General features: G+C 27.8%; 1 long non-coding RNA gene across 1 annotated transcript; it reads right to left on the minus strand.

Moving 5' to 3' along the window:
- Positions 1-348: 348 nt before the first annotated feature.
- On the minus strand, positions 349-1,850 carry LOC150034569 (uncharacterized). The gene is made up of 2 exons (XR_016531151.1): positions 1,463-1,850; positions 349-832 (listed from the first exon to the last, which is right to left on the minus strand). It is a non-coding gene; the product is annotated as an uncharacterized LOC150034569 (long non-coding RNA).
- Between the last annotated feature and the right edge of the window lie 8,263 nt (positions 1,851-10,113).

Genomic DNA, 10,113 nt, shown 5'->3' on the forward strand with positions numbered 1-10,113 from the left:
ATACCGATACTTCCCAAATATGTATCTGACACGCGATTTGACATAGATACTTTCCAGATACGTATCTGACACGCGATTTGACATAGATACTTTCCAGATACGTATTTGACACGTGATTTGACGTATCTATTTCTATGCGTACTTTTTTAAAAGAAAAAAGACAAGTAACTCATCTAATCTCTCCTAATCTAAAATTAGGCAACTTATTTAAAAAGTTTACTACTCGAGTCTAAAACTAAAAGAAAAAAACAATAACGGACCAAATCCTATACTAGAGTCATCTAATCTCTATCTTCACATTTGAGTCCCCACAAAGTTCACCAAAATATAAACCATTTGGATATCTTCAACAATAAGTTCTTCGTTTATCTTCATACTTTTCTATTGCATTTTATTAACTATTGTACTTCAACATCTTAGATGTTGCTTTTTTTGTATTGTATTTCAGTGTTTATATTCTATTTTGTGTTGATATTATTAACTTATATGCTAAATTTATCTATGTCTTATATTTTTTTAAAGAAAAAAATGTATATTCAACGTATCGGTATTCTCATTTTTTAGAAATATATATATTAAAAAAAATATATAAAAAAATGACGTATCCTTAGACGTATTCGTATCTTAGTTTTTTAGAAATTGACGAATTGCCGTATCCAATCGTATCCGTATCATATAGTCATATATGTGTCTGTGCTTCATAGTCTCCGAGTTATAAACTTTCCAAAATAGTCTTCTCAGCTGACAAGGATTTTTTATGAGTAGTCGAAGGCTACAATCATTTCCATCTCTCGTCCCGATGCCAACGTTATTAGTAATTAATTTGCTATATCTGCAAATTTCCAAATCTCAAATACATGTTTACAAAATACCCAACCTATTTTGTCACTCATTGCAATAATTTTCCTTGAAATATCATGCATTAAACGAATACCAATCGAAATTAATAAATAACAAAAACAACATCAAAATTCAAAAATGAAAAGAACTAAAAGATTTCAAAAGTTTATTGATGAGAGATAATGAATTCTTACCAATAGAAAAATCCCAAAAGTATTTACACTTTATAGCAAAAGTTCTAAAAATAATTTGTATGTTTTAAACTTTTTGCTATAAAATGTAAATATTTTTAAATATTTTTTTATTTTTAAAAATACCCCGAGATAATTACTAGTGAATCCGAAAAGGATATATTTTTTATTTTAAAATATTACAAAATTAAAGAATGAGAAAAAATTTATTAAAATGTTAAAAATATCCCAAAATATTACTAACATCTAATTATGAAATATTGTAAAATTTTTAAAACATTTGAGAAATGTTAATTATGTAGGAGACTAATCTCCTAAATCTTTGTTATGTGTAACTTAAAAAACAATTTTAATGGATATGTAGTTTCCAGTAATAAAAGATTAGTTTCAATCGTTGAAGAAAAGACAACTTTTGGTTTCATGAAGCTTACGTCTGATGTCTCTGATCTGTCTTCTCATTGGATGGTCTAGTGCAGGCTCGTGGGAGGTTCCTAATTGATCAATACAAAGAAAGTCTAACCCAAAAGTTAGGTTGAAATTGAAATATTTTGGATTTAGCTTAGAAAAATAAAAAGAAAAAGCAGTACTGTGGAGATGGAGGCGGCGGATTTCGGCTGAGGTTGCCGCCGCCGCAACATTATTATTGACCCACACAGTGACATGAGGAATAATTGAATCCATTATATTTTGGTAGAGCCTCCGTATCGGAAAATTACGCCGGATGGACGATGGACGACGGAGATGGCTCCAGGGGCTTAATGCATTGGTTCACAATTCCATCCCCAGGGACTGCTTCTAAGGCTTTGTGGCAATTCCATCTGCTGCTAGAAAACTATTCGTGATTATATTCTAAGACGACGTCCAATCTGATCTGATGTGCATGTTTTGCCGGGATCATGTGGAAATATCAACACGTTTGTTGTGGTAGTGTTTGATAACTAAGAAGATCTGGTGTAGGTTTATTCCAACTAGTGTTAATATTATTTCATGATGACAAGTCTTGTTGGAATCGTTGGAAATGACACTTGGGCTTAGGCGTTGCGTTAGAGGTATAAATACAAAAAAAATGTTAGAGGTAAATCTAAAGTGTGATGGTAATGGAAGTATAACTCTTTTATACGCTCTTCTCATTTATGATAGTTCTCTTCTCGTTATGACTGTTCAACCCTACTCTATGAAGCACAGATACTTCATGCGAGACAAAGAATCAATATCAGACACGTATCGGATATCGATACTTCCAAATACTTCCCAAATACATATTTGACACGCGATTTGACGTATCTATACTTTCAGATACTTTCCATATACGTATCTAACACGCGATTTGACGTATCTATTTCTATGTGTACATTTTTTTTAAGGAAAAAAAACAAGTAACTCATCTAATCTTTCCCAATCTAAAATTAGGCAACCTATTTAAAAAGCTCACTACTCGAGTCTAAAACTAAAAGAAAAAAAATAAATAAATCACGGACCAAACCCTAAACTAGAATTATCTAATCTTCATCTTCACATTTGAGTCCCCACAAAGTCCACCAAAATATAAACTATTTGGATATCTTCAACAATAAGTTCTTCGTTTATCTTCATACTTCTCTCTCTATTTTTCTTCTTCTTCTTTGCAATATGAGTCACTTTTCTATTGCATTTTATTAACTATTGTACTCCAACATCTTAGATGTTGCTTTTTTTGTATTGTATTTCAATATTTGTATTCTATTTTGTGCTATGTTATTAACTTGTATGCTAAATTTATCTATATCCTAGGTTTTTTTTTAAGAAAAATAATATATCTTCAACAAATCAGTATCCTTGTTTTTTAGAAATATATATATTTAAAAAAAAATATAAAAAAATGACGCATCCTTAGACGTATCTGTATCCTAGTTTTTTAGAAATTGACGAATCGCCGTATCTGATCGTATCCGTATCGTGTAGTCATATTGCTTCATAGACCCTACCCATCCTATTCAATCCAGAAACACCGATCTGAAAATTTAAGTATCGTTTTCCCCTTGATTCCAATCCATCTCCTAGGGAGTGAACTATATAATGTCGGGTTTTTTATATATAAAAAAATAGATTTTTAGTGTCGGTTTTAAACCGACATTGAAGATAGGCTACAATGTCGATTTAAAACCGACATTAAAGGCCTACATTTTTTTTTTTACTTTATTAAAATATGTCTCTTTCATTTCACTAACAAACTTTCCCTCTCCTTTCACTTCTCTCTTACCAAACTCTCTCTTCTCCTTGGCCATGCGAATCACAACGTTAGCATCCAACAAAATTTGAGAAGAGGGTGTTTGGTAATTTTAGTCTATCACAAATAAAAGTCTTTAGTGTGAGTTTTATTTTAGTCTGTCATAACTATCTAAAAGCAACAAAACTGAACCCAATACGTCTAAAATCTCACCCTTAACGGCCAAAAATCTGAACCCAAAACGTCTAAAATCTCACCCCTAACGGCCAAAAATATGGCAAACTTTTGCGCTAGCAGCAATAAGATAGTGGCAACATGGATTGGGCTGCACGGATCTAGAGTCAAAGGAAGAAAGAGTGAATCAAGTAGAGAGGGAATAATCGGCTCACCGATGGCAACGTACGACTACACGATAGAGAAAAATCAAGACCCAAATGGTGGTGGATTGACGATTGGGCATGAGTGCAATGGAGTGTATGGGATTGGAGAGAGACTGAGATCGAACCGAAGAAGAAGAAGAAAGTATGTAAATTAGAGAGAGAGACCAAGATCAGACGGACAAAAAGGAGGAAGAAGAGAGAGAGAAAAAGGAGTAAGAAGAAGATGAAGAACTTTTCAATTCTTGTCTGTTTAATAATTTACCCCATGTTGACATAAGTAAAAGGAAAAAAAAAAAAAAAATTTAAACGTTAGGTCAAATCTCATATGGGCTTCTAAAGTTAGGCCATTGGTGCCATTTTTAATGGGAGAGAAAATGGAGATTTTTAGAAGCCTACCCATGGGATGGACGAGAAAACGAGGGTGTCATTTTCACCCCATGGGATGCACTCTCATTTCAGTTGACGTCGAGATTTTTCATCTTGGTTCATGTCCCTCATTCTTTGTTTTAGAAAAATATATATATATATATATACTTAAATACATTCCAAATAGCACCTATTTTCGTGCATCTCACAATGATAATTTACCATGTATCAAATTCTTCTTCTTTTATTAAAATATTTTGGTTCTTTTTATGTGTGTGATGAATTTAGATGTATAAAAATTGGTGATTCCTAAGTATTATTTTTTAGTGAGTTGGGAATCCTTGATGGGTATCATGTCTATGTGAGAAAATTCCCCATGTTTTATTTTTTTTATTTAAAATTTAGTATTTATAATGGAAATATAAATATTTTAAGCCACAAGTTTATTAGTATTTCATTTCGAAATTAATTAGCAAATAGAGAATAACATTTGGACTTCATGGGCTAGATACCAAATCTCTTCATTTTTCTAATGTGAAATATTTGAGTTTATCATTCTTGAGTTGAATTTAATTTTTTTAATCAAATAATATGTTTAGGTTTCATGAACTCTGTTTCTAAAAATATTCTCATACTTAGGGTTAAAATATCAATATTGATAACGATATCGAGATTTCAATTTTATGGATATATCGCAATAAATATTTCTATATGTAAAAAAATTTATAAAATTTATTTTAGATTAATAATCAAGTTTTTTATACACTAAAACAAAGTTGACGGATATTGTTATTTATATTTCTATTATATAGAACAAAATATATGTTATTCTTGTGTTTTATGAGTTTTTTTTTTAAAAAAAAAATCAGAGATATCAATGAATCTTTCATATATCAATCTCAAACACTTCAATTTACATATATATTTTTTCAATAACGAACTCTATTTTCTTTGGTCACATTGTGCTATATCGTCTGTCCAGGGCACCGACCAATGGTTTGACGGCGGCCTCATCCTCTCCACAGCTGACGGCGGAAACAACAACCGATCTAGAAGAGCGGCGCGTGGGCTGGAAGTCCGCCATTATTATAGGAACTTTTCGGAGTTTTATGGAACACAACAAGGTCAAAGGTCTGAAGAAAAGGGTTTTAATTAAGGTAATTACACTTGGTAATATTTTTAGGGATAATAATCAAATATATTGAAAAATTGGACTCTACTAATAATATGGTCTATCACTAATAAATTATTTAAATTTGATCATATTTGTAATTTTTTTTTACATTATATTATATCTGCTAATATTTTTGATCTAATGTCTATATTTGCAACATTCTCTTTAATTATTTATTTATTTAAGAAAATATATGACAAAACCATTTTGTTTGGAGTTTAATATTTCCGGGCAAAAGACTAATTAAAATATTTATATATCTTTTTGCATGTGAAAACAAAAAAGGATTTGTTGAAGAACATGGTTAAGAATTTAAAATATATATATAAAAGAAGACAATCCATCGTTTATAGTATTGAGAAAATCAGCAGAAAACTAATGTGAAACCTGAAACGTTTTCGAAGATAAATTGGTACGATTTTGATTCTTACAAATTAAGATAGAATTTTCTTCTCCCTTTTCTTTTTCTTCTGACCATTTGAATCTACATGTCTTAGAAGAGAAAAATCATTTTTATTTAACCAATTTTTGATCAAATTTAACATTGAAAGGATGAAAGGACTATTTTAAAAAAATATAATAATAATTTTAAGATATTTTGAGAGTATTTTAACTAAATTTGAACAAGTTTAAAAGTATAGAGATTAGATGGTATTTTAACCCATATATGAATTAAAATAGCTTTGATGGAACCTTTTCTAAAATTAAGAGTGGTTTTCAAATATAGTAAAATTAGCTAACTTATTTACGAATATAGCAAAATGTCATTATTTATCAATGATAGAAAGTGATGAACATGTCATTAATAGACTGTGACATTTTGCTATAATTATAAATATTTCTAACTTTCTCATTTAAAACCATTACCCTAAAATCAATGGTAGAATATTGAATCTAATTAAAAACTTAAGATTTTTTTTAAATAAAAATATTACATTACAAGTATGAAGGGTGAGTAAGAATTTGAACATTTTACTTTTAGGAAATTGATACAACCAAATTGATGTATTAAGTCAAATTTATGACCAAACAACGAAATATCATTCTCGAAGTTTGAGAGAGCATCCTCCAAAAACAATGTTCTATATTAATGAGATTTCAAGAAAAATATATTGAAATCTTAAAGTAACTATTTATAACCTTTTAAAAAAAAATAATTACCTAAAATTTTATAATACTAATTAAACGCTAACTAATTAACAACTAAATTAATATTAATTCAAATGTATTAATTAATCTAATAATTCTACTCATCAAACATATTTATTGTGTCTTAATGAGTTGATATATACTTATGGTTGGCATTGTAGCTACCATAAGTTAAAAAGATTTTAAATTTGGATGTTCCCTAGTAATAATTACATAAAGATATAATTAAAATTATTTGTTATGTAATAATTACATAGCAGGTAAAAGTCATCCACCACAAAATGTGACAATCTCCCACCGTAATTTGAAAAAGTATTGAGATGCTTTAATCATTCAACTATGCTCAGATTAAAATCCAAATCTGTTTTTTTTTTTAATTCAAAATTTATAGGCTAAAATAGAAAACTTAAGAATGTATAGATTAAAATAGTTGATATATGTGGAGTTAACATAGGTATAGGAGAAACTATTAAGGAATGAGTTGCGTTATCTTGTAAGCATAGTATTAAATTTTTGTCGACATGTCATTATTTTTATTGATATTTCTATATTTTCATGGATTCGACATCGATATTTTCATCATATTATTAAAAAAAACCATAAAACATAAAAGAGTAAACAACCAAATATTCTTAATAAACATTTTAACTTTTTTTAAAGAAAAAATGTTTATTTATAATAAATTTATTTTTTTAAAAAAAAAATGTCATTTTCAAAAAAAAATCCCAAAATTATAATAATTATTGATATTTTATCGATATTTTTACTAACATTTCTATAAAATTGAGATTTCGATAGATATTTCTATCAATATTGATATTTTAAACTTTTGTGGAGAGAGAGAAGAAGAGACACTTAAGTTTAGAAATTCTAATCTAAAATCTCATTTTAAAATCATTACTTTGTACAGCAAATGACACGAAATCAGGTATCAATTATCATTTCTTCCCATAAAAGAAAACACAATGGCTCATCAATGGAATAATAACTTCTGCCACAAACCAGAAACTTCTTAGATGTTTCTCAAATTTAATTTTATTCTTGCAAATGCACACAACTCAAACTAGGTCATCATCTTTAGAAAATTGTTCTATCATCTTTACATATAATACTCAACAAACATGAATTATAAAATAATCAATTCTTATTAAAATAATGGGTGAATCAAAATATACCTTACATCGTAAAGAATCATATCTCGTTCTTCTATTTTGAGATCTTAAGATACGTAAGATCATAACGGAGTCCCTTATACTTGATATTAAATTACTAAAGTTCCCGCAATTCTAACATTATATATAGCGACCAATTTCAAAAGCTGACCTTATTAGAGAAAGGGGTGACCTTATTAGAGAAAGGGGTGCACTAGCCTAACGCTAGAATAATATACAAGATTAGGGAGTTGAAAAGCTATTGTTTGTTGTCTACCTCGTGAGTCTTCACAACCCCATTCTGTAACTTCCCTTTAATTCGCTCGTCCACGAGACGGTATGATTGGATCGACCAAACCAGATTATGAGTGAAATATCGGATAAAAAGTAATAAAATATTAATCTATTAAAAAATAAATATTCTAGATCTTAAATAAAATGCAAAATATTTATTTCTTAATTGAAATATTTTATATGTAATGGGTTTTTTTTTTAGAAATATCTGATGGTTTATCAATATTTTATCAACATCAAGGTTTAAATTTTCCTTACGCTAGATCGAGAAACAACTAACAACTGTCAACCAAATCCACCAAATTAAGGAAAGGAATAGAAGAAAATCAATTCAAATTGCCCAAAATTAGCTCCAACGGCTCATTGACAGATCATTATTACAAACATCCTATGAAAAAAAAAATTAATGTTGGACCCAGATATGAGGTCTCAATTTTATAAAAACATGACAAAAATATTCTCTAGAAGTTATAGAAACCAAAAATTCAATTTGTTTTTGTTTTTATAATTAATAAATAAAAATTTTACATTTTTTAAATAGATTAATCATCCATTATTTACATTATATTTACATTAAAACATTTTTGTTACTCATTTTTCTTTATGATATAAAAGAAATATTAATTCACTATTCATGTCGATATCCAATCTATGAAAATATCGACATGTCGGCAAAAAATTAACATAATATTAATAAGTTAACTACCAAATCATATATTTAAACCATTTCTCAATTTGATAGATTTAAGGCCAATTTGAAAACCATCGCTTTTAATCATCATCTTTTACATAAAAAATTTTTTTTTTTTCAATTTTCTTAGTATGATATCCACATTTTTTTTTGTTCTTGAAAGATTTATGAGTTCTTAGTCGTCACATTATATAAAAAACTGAAATTTATTTATTTTTTTTAATTTTTAAATTTTGAATTGGTTTTTTAAAAACATTATTATATTATCAAAGGAGTGTAAACTATTATAAGAACTTATAGTTATCTCCAAACTGAAAAGACTGTATGCAATTTTAATATTTTTATTTTGGTCTGAGGTGGCAGTGTGACAACCCATCAAGGAGACCCAAAAATTTAGGTCTCGATGCCATTAATTTTTGAAAATTAAGTATATGGACATTATTTCTATCTCCAAATTTCTTCTTTATTATCTACTTTTCACTGCCCGTTTAAAAAACAAGCCAAATTTTGATAACTAAAAAAGAGTAGTTTTCAAAAAAATTATTTTTATTTTTGAAATTTGGTTAAGAATTTTGTAAAAAGCGTGGATAAATAGACTTAATTTAAAAAACAAAAAACAAAAAACCAAATAGTTATCAAACGAGACTTCAAATATATGTTTTGGATTTGATTTTAGAATGGTTAAAATCACTTTACAATTTATCTTTAATATTTAAATATCGTTTAAACGTAAATTTTATGTAATCAAAATTATTTAAAATAATTAAAAACATATTCTAAGGTAATTTTAATTATTTAAAAATCAGTCCTAAACCTGTTTCTAAAAGTCAAAATGACCCCACAAAAGAATTAGTCGCAAAGATACATTGCTTTGGACTCTTGTTCACATTGATATCTTTCACTTCAACTGTCCAACCGCCATTATAATAGTGGAACCAAATTGGGTTTCTCACTACATTTTCATGTTATGGAAAATTTAAGAAAAATTCATTGAAATTAAGATCTATTTGGTAAATAATTTATTTTCTATTTTTGATATTTAAAAAATATCGTTTTAGTTTTCTCACAATTTCTTATTCAGGATTTGTACATTTTCTAGGTAAACGTTTGAATTCTTAGCTAATTTTTAAAGAAAAATATTCAAATGCATTCCACCTGATTGTCTTATCATAATGTGACATGTGGCAAACTATTCTTATTTATTTTTTTTGCAACATTTTAATTATTTTTTTGGCGTGAGTGACGGGAGCGGGAGACATAGGGATGGTGCATCCATTTCTAAAAAAAAAATATAGGAAAATTTTTTAAACTACTTTTCTTTAGTTTTTAAAATTTGACTTTGACTTTGAAAACACTCCTAAAATTAATATTTATAGATAAAATTGATATAAAAACAAAATAGATAGATAACAAAAGTGATATCTATCAATATAATTTTTAAAAATAAAAAACAAAATAGTCATCATATACGTTAAATAATTTATACAACTTTTTTTAACTAAAAAAAAAAATCGTTAAAGATTGTGAATAACAGTATAAAAGAAGACCAAGACGATCCACCGTTTTTCTTTAATTAAAAAAGCAGTGGATAATTTACATGAAACACGTTGTCCAAAGTAATTAAATGGAAATCATACAACTTTTTAATGTATCAATTAGATTAGATATGCT

This window comes from Benincasa hispida, chromosome 8 (genome assembly GCF_027475165.1).
Source record: "Benincasa hispida cultivar pf3 chromosome 8, pf3_genome.v1.1, whole genome shotgun sequence".
Lineage (NCBI taxonomy): Eukaryota > Viridiplantae > Streptophyta > Magnoliopsida > Cucurbitales > Cucurbitaceae > Benincasa > Benincasa hispida.